Source organism: Micromesistius poutassou, assembly GCF_964030765.1.
Source record: "Micromesistius poutassou genome assembly, chromosome: 24".
Lineage (NCBI taxonomy): Eukaryota > Metazoa > Chordata > Actinopteri > Gadiformes > Gadidae > Micromesistius > Micromesistius poutassou.
The window spans coordinates 5,363,351-5,376,680 of NC_140294.1; the positions used below are offsets into that span (position 1 = coordinate 5,363,351).

Here is a 13,330-nt window from a genome sequence, read left to right on the forward strand (position 1 = left end):
ACAGTTTAAACGTGCGTATGAAAACGCACCATGAACATTTATTCCAACGGGATTCTGTTATAGGCTATGTATATATTTATATAAACAATAATACATTGTAGTGTTCAAATAACTCTGATCTCCAGGTTTGCTGTCGTTTTGCTTCCACCCACGCTGATTTCAGATGCAAGTTAAAAACGTGTGATCGGTGGTCTACAGCGTCTATACAGTCTAGACGTGCAGGAATGTTGCCAACACTTTGTGTTCCAGTGTATCTCGTCCCTTTGCTGAATGCTTTGCAACCGTCCCCCACGGGAGCACGCGTGGGCAACGTGTAGCCACCCTGAACGCTCACAACTCATACTTACCTGGCAAGGGAGATACCATGATCAAGAAGGTGGTTCACCCATAGCGAGGCTCAGCCATTGCACTGAGGCTGTTGCTGACCCGTGCGAATTCCCCAAATGTGGGAATCTTGATTGCATAATTTCTGGTAGTGGGGGACTGCGTTCGCGCTCTCCCCTGATTATGTTGTTCTAAAGAAAAAACAGCTACGAATGCCTGCATCGCACCCCAGGTGTTGGAGCGCTACGTTTCTTCAAACGTTTACACAAACGCATACGCAGTGCATTGCCTTGCGTTTTTATACGGAGCTTTGAGTCTGGAATAACGTATTCCTTCATACATCTATTCATTGTGGTATAACTAATCATTGTTTCTGTACAAGTGCGACCCCTGGCCCACTCCTAATGTGCTCCTGCGCATAAAAGCGTGTTTGGCGACGGGTAGAATTGCTTACGGCCATACCACCCTGAACACGCCCGATCTCGTCTGATCTCGGAAGCTAAGCAGGGTCGGGCCTGGTTAGTACTTGGATGGGAGACCGCCTGGGAATACCAGGTGCTGTAAGCATTTTCTTTTCATCTCGAGCTTTTTGCCTGCAATTGTTTACCGTGGCCGGATCTTTACCGCCAACTGTTTGGGAGAATTGAAGCAACATACAGACACTGACAACGTCTCTCCAAAATCTTTTTGTGAAACACGCGGACAGTATAGTGAGACTTTACTGAGACTTTGAGTCTGGAATAACGTATTCCTTCATTCATCTATTCATTGTGGTATAACTAATCATTGTTTCTGTACAAGTGCGACCCCTGGCCCACTCCTAATGTGCTCCTGCGTATAAAAGCGTGTTTGGCGACGGGTAGAATTGCTTACGGCCATACCACCCTGAACACGCCCGATCTCGTCTGATCTCGGAAGCTAAGCAGGGTCGGGCCTGGTTAGTACTTGGATGGGAGACCGCCTGGGAATACCAGGTGCTGTAAGCTTTTTCTTTTCATCTCGAGCTTTTTGCCTGCAATTGTTTACCGTGGCCGGATCTTTACCGCCAACTGTTTGGGAGAATTGAAGCAACATACAGACACTGACAACGTCTCTCCAAAATCTTTTTGTGAAACACGCGGACAGTATAGTGAGACTGCCAGCAGGGAGCACCAGAGAGCTGCGACGAGAGCTCTACATTTCGACAACCTTCAGGCGCGCACACACACACACACACACGCGCACGCGCACACACACACACACACACACACACACACACACACACACACACACACAACAGAACATGATACCTGATATTATAACTTAGAGGATAGTGAAATATCAAAAACTATTCAATCGGATAATAATTGCGCTATCTGAGGATATTTGCCTACCTGTCGCTCATGAGGTCCGAGAAGAACTGAGCAGAATCTGGCTCTGTCCTGCTTATATTGCCTGTGAGTTCTGTTGGTAAGGCTGCCTGGGTTTGTGACGGCATAATGAGGAGAGCGTTCTTGGTCACCGGTTTATTCAGACGCGCCAGTGTGAGTTTATTGGGGCAGCGTAATGCATTCACTGCATGCTTTTCTGAATCAACGAGTTAAGTATCTCAGAATTATGGGATACGTTTTGATGGCAAATAAAAACGATGCTGTATTTTTCTGAATGAACCAGATAATCCCAAGAGAAGCTGCGTTAGCACAAATGATAAATAAACTCGTTTTTCAGGATAAATATAGTCTTGACAACACGCTATGTGTGGTGGACGCCTAGTGGTCCTTTTGAATTTGTATAGGCTGAGGCTGTTCTCGCTGTTAAACCGCCAAGCAGAGCGTCGTGTCTGGGAAGGTGGCCTCTAGGCCTGACCATGTGTGGGTATCGCTTCTCGGCCTTTTGGCTAAGATCAAGTGTAGTATCTGTTCTTATCAGTTTAATATCTGATACGTCCCCTACCCGGGGACCATATATTAAATTGATTTTTGGAACTTGGAGATGGAAAAGGGGCTTGCTCCGTCCACTCCACGCATCGACCTGGTATTGCAGTACCTCCAGGACCGGTGCACCCTCCTATGACTGTTCAAATCAAAAGGCATCTCCTGCTGATGCTACACCCGTCCGCGTTTGAGACAACAAAGTGACATGGATCATTTACAGTTTAAACGTGCGTATGAAAACGCACCATGAACATTTATTCCAACGGGATTCTGTTATAGGCTATGTATATATTTATATAAACAATAATACATTGTAGTGTTCAAATAACTCTGATCTCCAGGTTTGCTGTCGTTTTGCTTCCACCCACGCTGATTTCAGATGCAAGTTAAAAACGTGTGATCGGTGGTCTACAGCGTCTATACAGTCTAGACGTGCAGGAATGTTGCCAACACTTTGTGTTCCAGTGTATCTCGTCCCTTTGCTGAATGCTTTGCAACCGTCCCCCACGGGAGCACGCGTGGGCAACGTGTAGCCACCCTGAACGCTCACAACTCATACTTACCTGGCAAGGGAGATACCATGATCAAGAAGGTGGTTCACCCATAGCGAGGCTCAGCCATTGCACTGAGGCTGTTGCTGACCCGTGCGAATTCCCCAAATGTGGGAATCTTGATTGCATAATTTCTGGTAGTGGGGGACTGCGTTCGCGCTCTCCCCTGATTATGTTGTTCTAAAGAAAAAACAGCTACGAATGCCTGCATCGCACCCCAGGTGTTGGAGCGCTACGTTTCTTCAAACGTTTACACAAACGCATACGCAGTGCATTGCCTTGCGTTTTTATACGGAGCTTTGAGTCTGGAATAACGTATTCCTTCATACATCTATTCATTGTGGTATAACTAATCATTGTTTCTGTACAAGTGCGACCCCTGGCCCACTCCTAATGTGCTCCTGCGCATAAAAGCGTGTTTGGCGACGGGTAGAATTGCTTACGGCCATACCACCCTGAACACGCCCGATCTCGTCTGATCTCGGAAGCTAAGCAGGGTCGGGCCTGGTTAGTACTTGGATGGGAGACCGCCTGGGAATACCAGGTGCTGTAAGCATTTTCTTTTCATCTCGAGCTTTTTGCCTGCAATTGTTTACCGTGGCCGGATCTTTACCGCCAACTGTTTGGGAGAATTGAAGCAACATACAGACACTGACAACGTCTCTCCAAAATCTTTTTGTGAAACACGCGGACAGTATAGTGAGACTTTACTGAGACTTTGAGTCTGGAATAACGTATTCCTTCATTCATCTATTCATTGTGGTATAACTAATCATTGTTTCTGTACAAGTGCGACCCCTGGCCCACTCCTAATGTGCTCCTGCGTATAAAAGCGTGTTTGGCGACGGGTAGAATTGCTTACGGCCATACCACCCTGAACACGCCCGATCTCGTCTGATCTCGGAAGCTAAGCAGGGTCGGGCCTGGTTAGTACTTGGATGGGAGACCGCCTGGGAATACCAGGTGCTGTAAGCTTTTTCTTTTCATCTCGAGCTTTTTGCCTGCAATTGTTTACCGTGGCCGGATCTTTACCGCCAACTGTTTGGGAGAATTGAAGCAACATACAGACACTGACAACGTCTCTCCAAAATCTTTTTGTGAAACACGCGGACAGTATAGTGAGACTGCCAGCAGGGAGCACCAGAGAGCTGCGACGAGAGCTCTACATTTCGACAACCTTCAGGCGCGCACACACACACACACACACGCGCACGCGCACACACACACACACACACACACACACACACACACACACACACACAACAGAACATGATACCTGATATTATAACTTAGAGGATAGTGAAATATCAAAAACTATTCAATCGGATAATAATTGCGCTATCTGAGGATATTTGCCTACCTGTCGCTCATGAGGTCCGAGAAGAACTGAGCAGAATCTGGCTCTGTCCTGCTTATATTGCCTGTGAGTTCTGTTGGTAAGGCTGCCTGGGTTTGTGACGGCATAATGAGGAGAGCGTTCTTGGTCACCGGTTTATTCAGACGCGCCAGTGTGAGTTTATTGGGGCAGCGTAATGCATTCACTGCATGCTTTTCTGAATCAACGAGTTAAGTATCTCAGAATTATGGGATACGTTTTGATGGCAAATAAAAACGATGCTGTATTTTTCTGAATGAACCAGATAATCCCAAGAGAAGCTGCGTTAGCACAAATGATAAATAAACTCGTTTTTCAGGATAAATATAGTCTTGACAACACGCTATGTGTGGTGGACGCCTAGTGGTCCTTTTGAATTTGTATAGGCTGAGGCTGTTCTCGCTGTTAAACCGCCAAGCAGAGCGTCGTGTCTGGGAAGGTGGCCTCTAGGCCTGACCATGTGTGGGTATCGCTTCTCGGCCTTTTGGCTAAGATCAAGTGTAGTATCTGTTCTTATCAGTTTAATATCTGATACGTCCCCTACCCGGGGACCATATATTAAATTGATTTTTGGAACTTGGAGATGGAAAAGGGGCTTGCTCCGTCCACTCCACGCATCGACCTGGTATTGCAGTACCTCCAGGACCGGTGCACCCTCCTATGACTGTTCAAATCAAAAGGCATCTCCTGCTGATGCTACACCCGTCCGCGTTTGAGACAACAAAGTGACATGGATCATTTACAGTTTAAACGTGCGTATGAAAACGCACCATGAACATTTATTCCAACGGGATTCTGTTATAGGCTATGTATATATTTATATAAACAATAATACATTGTAGTGTTCAAATAACTCTGATCTCCAGGTTTGCTGTCGTTTTGCTTCCACCCACGCTGATTTCAGATGCAAGTTAAAAACGTGTGATCGGTGGTCTACAGCGTCTATACAGTCTAGACGTGCAGGAATGTTGCCAACACTTTGTGTTCCAGTGTATCTCGTCCCTTTGCTGAATGCTTTGCAACCGTCCCCCACGGGAGCACGCGTGGGCAACGTGTAGCCACCCTGAACGCTCACAACTCATACTTACCTGGCAAGGGAGATACCATGATCAAGAAGGTGGTTCACCCATAGCGAGGCTCAGCCATTGCACTGAGGCTGTTGCTGACCCGTGCGAATTCCCCAAATGTGGGAATCTTGATTGCATAATTTCTGGTAGTGGGGGACTGCGTTCGCGCTCTCCCCTGATTATGTTGTTCTAAAGAAAAAACAGCTACGAATGCCTGCATCGCACCCCAGGTGTTGGAGCGCTACGTTTCTTCAAACGTTTACACAAACGCATACGCAGTGCATTGCCTTGCGTTTTTATACGGAGCTTTGAGTCTGGAATAACGTATTCCTTCATACATCTATTCATTGTGGTATAACTAATCATTGTTTCTGTACAAGTGCGACCCCTGGCCCACTCCTAATGTGCTCCTGCGCATAAAAGCGTGTTTGGCGACGGGTAGAATTGCTTACGGCCATACCACCCTGAACACGCCCGATCTCGTCTGATCTCGGAAGCTAAGCAGGGTCGGGCCTGGTTAGTACTTGGATGGGAGACCGCCTGGGAATACCAGGTGCTGTAAGCTTTTTCTTTTCATCTCGAGCTTTTTGCCTGCAATTGTTTACCGTGGCCGGATCTTTACCGCCAACTGTTTGGGAGAATTGAAGCAACATACAGACACTGACAACGTCTCTCCAAAATCTTTTTGTGAAACACGCGGACAGTATAGTGAGACTGCCAGCAGGGAGCACCAGAGAGCTGCGACGAGAGCTCTACATTTCGACAACCTTCAGGCGCGCACACACACACACACACACACGCGCACGCGCACACACACACACACACACACACACACACACACACACACACACACACACACACACACACACACACAACAGAACATGATACCTGATATTATAACTTAGAGGATAGTGAAATATCAAAAACTATTCAATCGGATAATAATTGCGCTATCTGAGGATATTTGCCTACCTGTCGCTCATGAGGTCCGAGAAGAACTGAGCAGAATCTGGCTCTGTCCTGCTTATATTGCCTGTGAGTTCTGTTGGTAAGGCTGCCTGGGTTTGTGACGGCATAATGAGGAGAGCGTTCTTGGTCACCGGTTTATTCAGACGCGCCAGTGTGAGTTTATTGGGGCAGCGTAATGCATTCACTGCATGCTTTTCTGAATCAACGAGTTAAGTATCTCAGAATTATGGGATACGTTTTGATGGCAAATAAAAACGATGCTGTATTTTTCTGAATGAACCAGATAATCCCAAGAGAAGCTGCGTTAGCACAAATGATAAATAAACTCGTTTTTCAGGATAAATATAGTCTTGACAACACGCTATGTGTGGTGGACGCCTAGTGGTCCTTTTGAATTTGTATAGGCTGAGGCTGTTCTCGCTGTTAAACCGCCAAGCAGAGCGTCGTGTCTGGGAAGGTGGCCTCTAGGCCTGACCATGTGTGGGTATCGCTTCTCGGCCTTTTGGCTAAGATCAAGTGTAGTATCTGTTCTTATCAGTTTAATATCTGATACGTCCCCTACCCGGGGACCATATATTAAATTGATTTTTGGAACTTGGAGATGGAAAAGGGGCTTGCTCCGTCCACTCCACGCATCGACCTGGTATTGCAGTACCTCCAGGACCGGTGCACCCTCCTATGACTGTTCAAATCAAAAGGCATCTCCTGCTGATGCTACACCCGTCCGCGTTTGAGACAACAAAGTGACATGGATCATTTACAGTTTAAACGTGCGTATGAAAACGCACCATGAACATTTATTCCAACGGGATTCTGTTATAGGCTATGTATATATTTATATAAACAATAATACATTGTAGTGTTCAAATAACTCTGATCTCCAGGTTTGCTGTCGTTTTGCTTCCACCCACGCTGATTTCAGATGCAAGTTAAAAACGTGTGATCGGTGGTCTACAGTGTCTATACAGTCTAGACGTGCAGGAATGTTGCCAACACTTTGTGTTCCAGTGTATCTCGTCCCTTTGCAGAATGCTTTGCAACCGTCCCCCACGGGAGCACGCGTGGGCAACGTGTAGCCACCCTGAACGCTCACAACTCATACTTACCTGGCAAGGGAGATACCATGATCAAGAAGGTGGTTCACCCATAGCGAGGCTCAGCCATTGCACTGAGGCTGTTGCTGACCCGTGCGAATTCCCCAAATGTGGGAATCTCGATTGCATAATTTCTGGTAGTGGGGGACTGCGTTCGCGCTCTCCCCTGATTATGTTGTTCTAAAGAAAAAACAGCTACGAATGCCTGCAATCGCACCCCAGGTGTTGGAGCGCTACGTTTCTTCAAACGTTTACACAAACGCATACGCAGTGTATTGCATTGCGTTTTTATACGGAGCTTTGAGTCTGGAATAACGTATTCCTTCATTCATCTATTCATTGTGGTATAACTAATCATTGTTTCTGTACAAGTGCGACCCCTGGCCCACTCCTAATGTGCTCCTGCGTATAAAAGCGTGTTTGGCGACGGGTAGAATTGCTTACGGCCATACCACCCTGAACACGCCCGATCTCGTCTGATCTCGGAAGCTAAGCAGGGTCGGGCCTGGTTAGTACTTGGATGGGAGACCGCCTGGGAATACCAGGTGCTGTAAGCTTTTTCTTTTCATCTCGAGCTTTTTGCCTGCAATTGTTTACCGTGGCCGGATCTTTACCGCCAACTGTTTGGGAGAATTGAAGCAACATACAGACACTGACAACGTCTCTCCAAAATCTTTTTGTGAAACACGCGGACAGTATAGTGAGACTGCCAGCAGGGAGCACCAGAGAGCTGCGACGAGAGCTCTACATTTCGACAACCTTCAGGCGCGCACACACACACACACACACGCGCACGCGCACACACACACACACACACACACACACACACACACACAACAGAACATGATACCTGATATTATAACTTAGAGGATAGTGAAATATCAAAAACTATTCAATCGGATAATAATTGCGCTATCTGAGGATATTTGCCTACCTGTCGCTCATGAGGTCCGAGAAGAACTGAGCAGAATCTGGCTCTGTCCTGCTTATATTGCCTGTGAGTTCTGTTGGTAAGGCTGCCTGGGTTTGTGACGGCATAATGAGGAGAGCGTTCTTGGTCACCGGTTTATTCAGACGCGCCAGTGTGAGTTTATTGGGGCAGCGTAATGCATTCACTGCATGCTTTTCTGAATCAACGAGTTAAGTATCTCAGAATTATGGGATACGTTTTGATGGCAAATAAAAACGATGCTGTATTTTTCTGAATGAACCAGATAATCCCAAGAGAAGCTGCGTTAGCACAAATGATAAATAAACTCGTTTTTCAGGATAAATATAGTCTTGACAACACGCTATGTGTGGTGGACGCCTAGTGGTCCTTTTGAATTTGTATAGGCTGAGGCTGTTCTCGCTGTTAAACCGCCAAGCAGAGCGTCGTGTCTGGGAAGGTGGCCTCTAGGCCTGACCATGTGTGGGTATCGCTTCTCGGCCTTTTGGCTAAGATCAAGTGTAGTATCTGTTCTTATCAGTTTAATATCTGATACGTCCCCTACCCGGGGACCATATATTAAATTGATTTTTGGAACTTGGAGATGGAAAAGGGGCTTGCTCCGTCCACTCCACGCATCGACCTGGTATTGCAGTACCTCCAGGACCGGTGCACCCTCCTATGACTGTTCAAATCAAAAGGCATCTCCTGCTGATGCTACACCCGTCCGCGTTTGAGACAACAAAGTGACATGGATCATTTACAGTTTAAACGTGCGTATGAAAACGCACCATGAACATTTATTCCAACGGGATTCTGTTATAGGCTATGTATATATTTATATAAACAATAATACATTGTAGTGTTCAAATAACTCTGATCTCCAGGTTTGCTGTCGTTTTGCTTCCACCCACGCTGATTTCAGATGCAAGTTAAAAACGTGTGATCGGTGGTCTACAGCGTCTATACAGTCTAGACGTGCAGGAATGTTGCCAACACTTTGTGTTCCAGTGTATCTCGTCCCTTTGCTGAATGCTTTGCAACCGTCCCCCACGGGAGCACGCGTGGGCAACGTGTAGCCACCCTGAACGCTCACAACTCATACTTACCTGGCAAGGGAGATACCATGATCAAGAAGGTGGTTCACCCATAGCGAGGCTCAGCCATTGCACTGAGGCTGTTGCTGACCCGTGCGAATTCCCCAAATGTGGGAATCTTGATTGCATAATTTCTGGTAGTGGGGGACTGCGTTCGCGCTCTCCCCTGATTATGTTGTTCTAAAGAAAAAACAGCTACGAATGCCTGCATCGCACCCCAGGTGTTGGAGCGCTACGTTTCTTCAAACGTTTACACAAACGCATACGCAGTGCATTGCCTTGCGTTTTTATACGGAGCTTTGAGTCTGGAATAACGTATTCCTTCATACATCTATTCATTGTGGTATAACTAATCATTGTTTCTGTACAAGTGCGACCCCTGGCCCACTCCTAATGTGCTCCTGCGCATAAAAGCGTGTTTGGCGACGGGTAGAATTGCTTACGGCCATACCACCCTGAACACGCCCGATCTCGTCTGATCTCGGAAGCTAAGCAGGGTCGGGCCTGGTTAGTACTTGGATGGGAGACCGCCTGGGAATACCAGGTGCTGTAAGCATTTTCTTTTCATCTCGAGCTTTTTGCCTGCAATTGTTTACCGTGGCCGGATCTTTACCGCCAACTGTTTGGGAGAATTGAAGCAACATACAGACACTGACAACGTCTCTCCAAAATCTTTTTGTGAAACACGCGGACAGTATAGTGAGACTTTACTGAGACTTTGAGTCTGGAATAACGTATTCCTTCATTCATCTATTCATTGTGGTATAACTAATCATTGTTTCTGTACAAGTGCGACCCCTGGCCCACTCCTAATGTGCTCCTGCGTATAAAAGCGTGTTTGGCGACGGGTAGAATTGCTTACGGCCATACCACCCTGAACACGCCCGATCTCGTCTGATCTCGGAAGCTAAGCAGGGTCGGGCCTGGTTAGTACTTGGATGGGAGACCGCCTGGGAATACCAGGTGCTGTAAGCTTTTTCTTTTCATCTCGAGCTTTTTGCCTGCAATTGTTTACCGTGGCCGGATCTTTACCGCCAACTGTTTGGGAGAATTGAAGCAACATACAGACACTGACAACGTCTCTCCAAAATCTTTTTGTGAAACACGCGGACAGTATAGTGAGACTGCCAGCAGGGAGCACCAGAGAGCTGCGACGAGAGCTCTACATTTCGACAACCTTCAGGCGCGCACACACACACACACACACACGCGCACGCGCACACACACACACACACACACACACACACACACACACACACACACACACACACACACACACACACACACACACACACACACACACAACAGAACATGATACCTGATATTATAACTTAGAGGATAGTGAAATATCAAAAACTATTCAATCGGATAATAATTGCGCTATCTGAGGATATTTGCCTACCTGTCGCTCATGAGGTCCGAGAAGAACTGAGCAGAATCTGGCTCTGTCCTGCTTATATTGCCTGTGAGTTCTGTTGGTAAGGCTGCCTGGGTTTGTGACGGCATAATGAGGAGAGCGTTCTTGGTCACCGGTTTATTCAGACGCGCCAGTGTGAGTTTATTGGGGCAGCGTAATGCATTCACTGCATGCTTTTCTGAATCAACGAGTTAAGTATCTCAGAATTATGGGATACGTTTTAATGGCAAATAAAAACGATGCTGTATTTTTCTGAATGAACCAGATAATCCCAAGAGAAGCTGCGTTAGCACAAATGATAAATAAACTCGTTTTTCAGGATAAATATAGTCTTGACAACACGCTATGTGTGGTGGACGCCTAGTGGTCCTTTTGAATTTGTATAGGCTGAGGCTGTTCTCGCTGTTAAACCGCCAAGCAGAGCGTCGTGTCTGGGAAGGTGGCCTCTAGGCCTGACCATGTGTGGGTATCGCTTCTCGGCCTTTTGGCTAAGATCAAGTGTAGTATCTGTTCTTATCAGTTTAATATCTGATACGTCCCCTACCCGGGGACCATATATTAAATTGATTTTTGGAACTTGGAGATGGAAAAGGGGCTTGCTCCGTCCACTCCACGCATCGACCTGGTATTGCAGTACCTCCAGGACCGGTGCACCCTCCTATGTATGGCGAGTGAACAGTGCCAGGATTACCAGGAGAAGGATAACATCGTGTGAAATGCACGTGTGGAGAAGATACGTACGCCGCCGCCGTGGGGAGAGGATACGCACGCCGTCGCCATTATATATATATATATATATATATATATTTATTTATTACCTTAACCACAACATTGTCTGGACCATGACCAAAAATAAATAAATAACTAAATATATATATACATATATATATTTACTTATTTATTTTTGGTCATGGTCCAGACAATGTTGTGGTTAAGGTAATTGACTGTCACGCGAGAGACTGGGGTTCGATTCCCAGTCTATATATTTTTTTCTTTTTTATTATTATTTATTTTTTCTGGTATTAATATGTCCAAATACTTGTTGATGAATAAGTTGATGACATTTTATAAAAACCGTTAGTTTTTGTGTGTCAAAAAGACCAAAACTCTTAAGTTTTAGTTCAGGCGTTCTCACGGCGACGTAGGTTAGCAGGCGTCTTAGTGGCGACGAACTTCTTCAGATGTCCGTGAGTAGACGTACATTTTGTCTGAATTTCCTTATGTACGTCGCCGTGACACCGCCGCCGGTGGACGGAACTTCCATGCAGTCGCCGTGGCGTCGCTGCTGGTCTCTCGTCTGCAGTCCCAATCAATCCCATACAAAATTTCACACGTTGTGACGGCGGCGTAGGGTTAGACTGCTCCTTCGCCTCTTCCTGGTTATCCTTAGGTTTGGCACTGTTCACTCGCCATACCTATGACTGTTCAAATCAAAAGGCATCTCCTGCTGATGCTACACCCGTCCGCGTTTGAGACAACAAAGTGACATGGATCATTTACAGTTTAAACGTGCGTATGAAAACGCACCATGAACATTTATTCCAACGGGATTCTGTTATAGGCTATGTATATATTTATATAAACAATAATACATTGTAGTGTTCAAATAACTCTGATCTCCAGGTTTGCTGTCGTTTTGCTTCCACCCACGCTGATTTCAGATGCAAGTTAAAAACGTGTGATCGGTGGTCTACAGCGTCTATACAGTCTAGACGTGCAGGAATGTTGCCAACACTTTGTGTTCCAGTGTATCTCGTCCCTTTGCTGAATGCTTTGCAACCGTCCCCCACGGGAGCACGCGTGGGCAACGTGTAGCCACCCTGAACGCTCACAACTCATACTTACCTGGCAAGGGAGATACCATGATCAAGAAGGTGGTTCACCCATAGCGAGGCTCAGCCATTGCACTGAGGCTGTTGCTGACCCGTGCGAATTCCCCAAATGTGGGAATCTTGATTGCATAATTTCTGGTAGTGGGGGACTGCGTTCGCGCTCTCCCCTGATTATGTTGTTCTAAAGAAAAAACAGCTACGAATGCCTGCATCGCACCCCAGGTGTTGGAGCGCTACGTTTCTTCAAACGTTTACACAAACGCATACGCAGTGCATTGCCTTGCGTTTTTATACGGAGCTTTGAGTCTGGAATAACGTATTCCTTCATACATCTATTCATTGTGGTATAACTAATCATTGTTTCTGTACAAGTGCGACCCCTGGCCCACTCCTAATGTGCTCCTGCGCATAAAAGCGTGTTTGGCGACGGGTAGAATTGCTTACGGCCATACCACCCTGAACACGCCCGATCTCGTCTGATCTCGGAAGCTAAGCAGGGTCGGGCCTGGTTAGTACTTGGATGGGAGACCGCCTGGGAATACCAGGTGCTGTAAGCATTTTCTTTTCATCTCGAGCTTTTTGCCTGCAATTGTTTACCGTGGCCGGATCTTTACCGCCAACTGTTTGGGAGAATTGAAGCAACATACAGACACTGACAACGTCTCTCCAAAATCTTTTTGTGAAACACGCGGACAGTATAGTGAGACTTTACTGAGACTTTGAGTCTGGAATAACGTATTCCTTCATTCATCTATTCATTGTG

General features: G+C 46.4%; 20 non-coding genes across 20 annotated transcripts; all 20 read left to right on the forward strand.

Annotated features, from left to right (window-relative positions):
* The first annotated feature begins 339 nt into the window (after nucleotides 1-339).
* LOC311370375 (U1 spliceosomal RNA) lies at nucleotides 340-504 on the forward strand. The gene has a single exon (XR_014640700.1). It is a non-coding gene; the product is annotated as a U1 spliceosomal RNA (small nuclear RNA).
* Nucleotides 505-772: 268 nt separating this feature from the next.
* LOC311370171 (5S ribosomal RNA) lies at nucleotides 773-891 on the forward strand. Its single transcript, XR_014640499.1, has one exon. It is a non-coding gene; the product is annotated as a 5S ribosomal RNA (ribosomal RNA).
* Nucleotides 892-1,191: 300 nt separating this feature from the next.
* On the forward strand, nucleotides 1,192-1,310 carry LOC311370496 (5S ribosomal RNA). The gene has a single exon (XR_014640819.1). It is a non-coding gene; the product is annotated as a 5S ribosomal RNA (ribosomal RNA).
* An 870-nt stretch (nucleotides 1,311-2,180) lies between these two features.
* Nucleotides 2,181-2,371, forward strand: LOC311370463 (U2 spliceosomal RNA). The gene has a single exon (XR_014640786.1). It is a non-coding gene; the product is annotated as a U2 spliceosomal RNA (small nuclear RNA).
* A 421-nt stretch (nucleotides 2,372-2,792) lies between these two features.
* LOC311370376 (U1 spliceosomal RNA) lies at nucleotides 2,793-2,957 on the forward strand. The gene has a single exon (XR_014640701.1). It is a non-coding gene; the product is annotated as a U1 spliceosomal RNA (small nuclear RNA).
* A 268-nt stretch (nucleotides 2,958-3,225) lies between these two features.
* LOC311370172 (5S ribosomal RNA) lies at nucleotides 3,226-3,344 on the forward strand. Its single transcript, XR_014640500.1, has one exon. It is a non-coding gene; the product is annotated as a 5S ribosomal RNA (ribosomal RNA).
* A 300-nt stretch (nucleotides 3,345-3,644) lies between these two features.
* On the forward strand, nucleotides 3,645-3,763 carry LOC311370508 (5S ribosomal RNA). Its single transcript, XR_014640831.1, has one exon. It is a non-coding gene; the product is annotated as a 5S ribosomal RNA (ribosomal RNA).
* Nucleotides 3,764-4,631: 868 nt separating this feature from the next.
* Nucleotides 4,632-4,822, forward strand: LOC311370464 (U2 spliceosomal RNA). The gene has a single exon (XR_014640787.1). It is a non-coding gene; the product is annotated as a U2 spliceosomal RNA (small nuclear RNA).
* Nucleotides 4,823-5,243: 421 nt separating this feature from the next.
* LOC311370377 (U1 spliceosomal RNA) lies at nucleotides 5,244-5,408 on the forward strand. Its single transcript, XR_014640702.1, has one exon. It is a non-coding gene; the product is annotated as a U1 spliceosomal RNA (small nuclear RNA).
* A 268-nt stretch (nucleotides 5,409-5,676) lies between these two features.
* On the forward strand, nucleotides 5,677-5,795 carry LOC311370520 (5S ribosomal RNA). Its single transcript, XR_014640843.1, has one exon. It is a non-coding gene; the product is annotated as a 5S ribosomal RNA (ribosomal RNA).
* An 890-nt stretch (nucleotides 5,796-6,685) lies between these two features.
* LOC311370466 (U2 spliceosomal RNA) lies at nucleotides 6,686-6,876 on the forward strand. Its single transcript, XR_014640789.1, has one exon. It is a non-coding gene; the product is annotated as a U2 spliceosomal RNA (small nuclear RNA).
* A 421-nt stretch (nucleotides 6,877-7,297) lies between these two features.
* LOC311370245 (U1 spliceosomal RNA) lies at nucleotides 7,298-7,462 on the forward strand. The gene has a single exon (XR_014640570.1). It is a non-coding gene; the product is annotated as a U1 spliceosomal RNA (small nuclear RNA).
* A 269-nt stretch (nucleotides 7,463-7,731) lies between these two features.
* On the forward strand, nucleotides 7,732-7,850 carry LOC311369889 (5S ribosomal RNA). The gene has a single exon (XR_014640221.1). It is a non-coding gene; the product is annotated as a 5S ribosomal RNA (ribosomal RNA).
* An 860-nt stretch (nucleotides 7,851-8,710) lies between these two features.
* LOC311370468 (U2 spliceosomal RNA) lies at nucleotides 8,711-8,901 on the forward strand. The gene has a single exon (XR_014640791.1). It is a non-coding gene; the product is annotated as a U2 spliceosomal RNA (small nuclear RNA).
* Nucleotides 8,902-9,322: 421 nt separating this feature from the next.
* Nucleotides 9,323-9,487, forward strand: LOC311370379 (U1 spliceosomal RNA). Its single transcript, XR_014640704.1, has one exon. It is a non-coding gene; the product is annotated as a U1 spliceosomal RNA (small nuclear RNA).
* Nucleotides 9,488-9,755: 268 nt separating this feature from the next.
* Nucleotides 9,756-9,874, forward strand: LOC311370174 (5S ribosomal RNA). The gene has a single exon (XR_014640502.1). It is a non-coding gene; the product is annotated as a 5S ribosomal RNA (ribosomal RNA).
* Nucleotides 9,875-10,174: 300 nt separating this feature from the next.
* On the forward strand, nucleotides 10,175-10,293 carry LOC311369901 (5S ribosomal RNA). Its single transcript, XR_014640233.1, has one exon. It is a non-coding gene; the product is annotated as a 5S ribosomal RNA (ribosomal RNA).
* Nucleotides 10,294-11,203: 910 nt separating this feature from the next.
* LOC311370469 (U2 spliceosomal RNA) lies at nucleotides 11,204-11,394 on the forward strand. Its single transcript, XR_014640792.1, has one exon. It is a non-coding gene; the product is annotated as a U2 spliceosomal RNA (small nuclear RNA).
* Nucleotides 11,395-12,572: 1,178 nt separating this feature from the next.
* LOC311370380 (U1 spliceosomal RNA) lies at nucleotides 12,573-12,737 on the forward strand. Its single transcript, XR_014640705.1, has one exon. It is a non-coding gene; the product is annotated as a U1 spliceosomal RNA (small nuclear RNA).
* Nucleotides 12,738-13,005: 268 nt separating this feature from the next.
* Nucleotides 13,006-13,124, forward strand: LOC311370175 (5S ribosomal RNA). The gene has a single exon (XR_014640503.1). It is a non-coding gene; the product is annotated as a 5S ribosomal RNA (ribosomal RNA).
* Nucleotides 13,125-13,330: the final 206 nt, after the last annotated feature.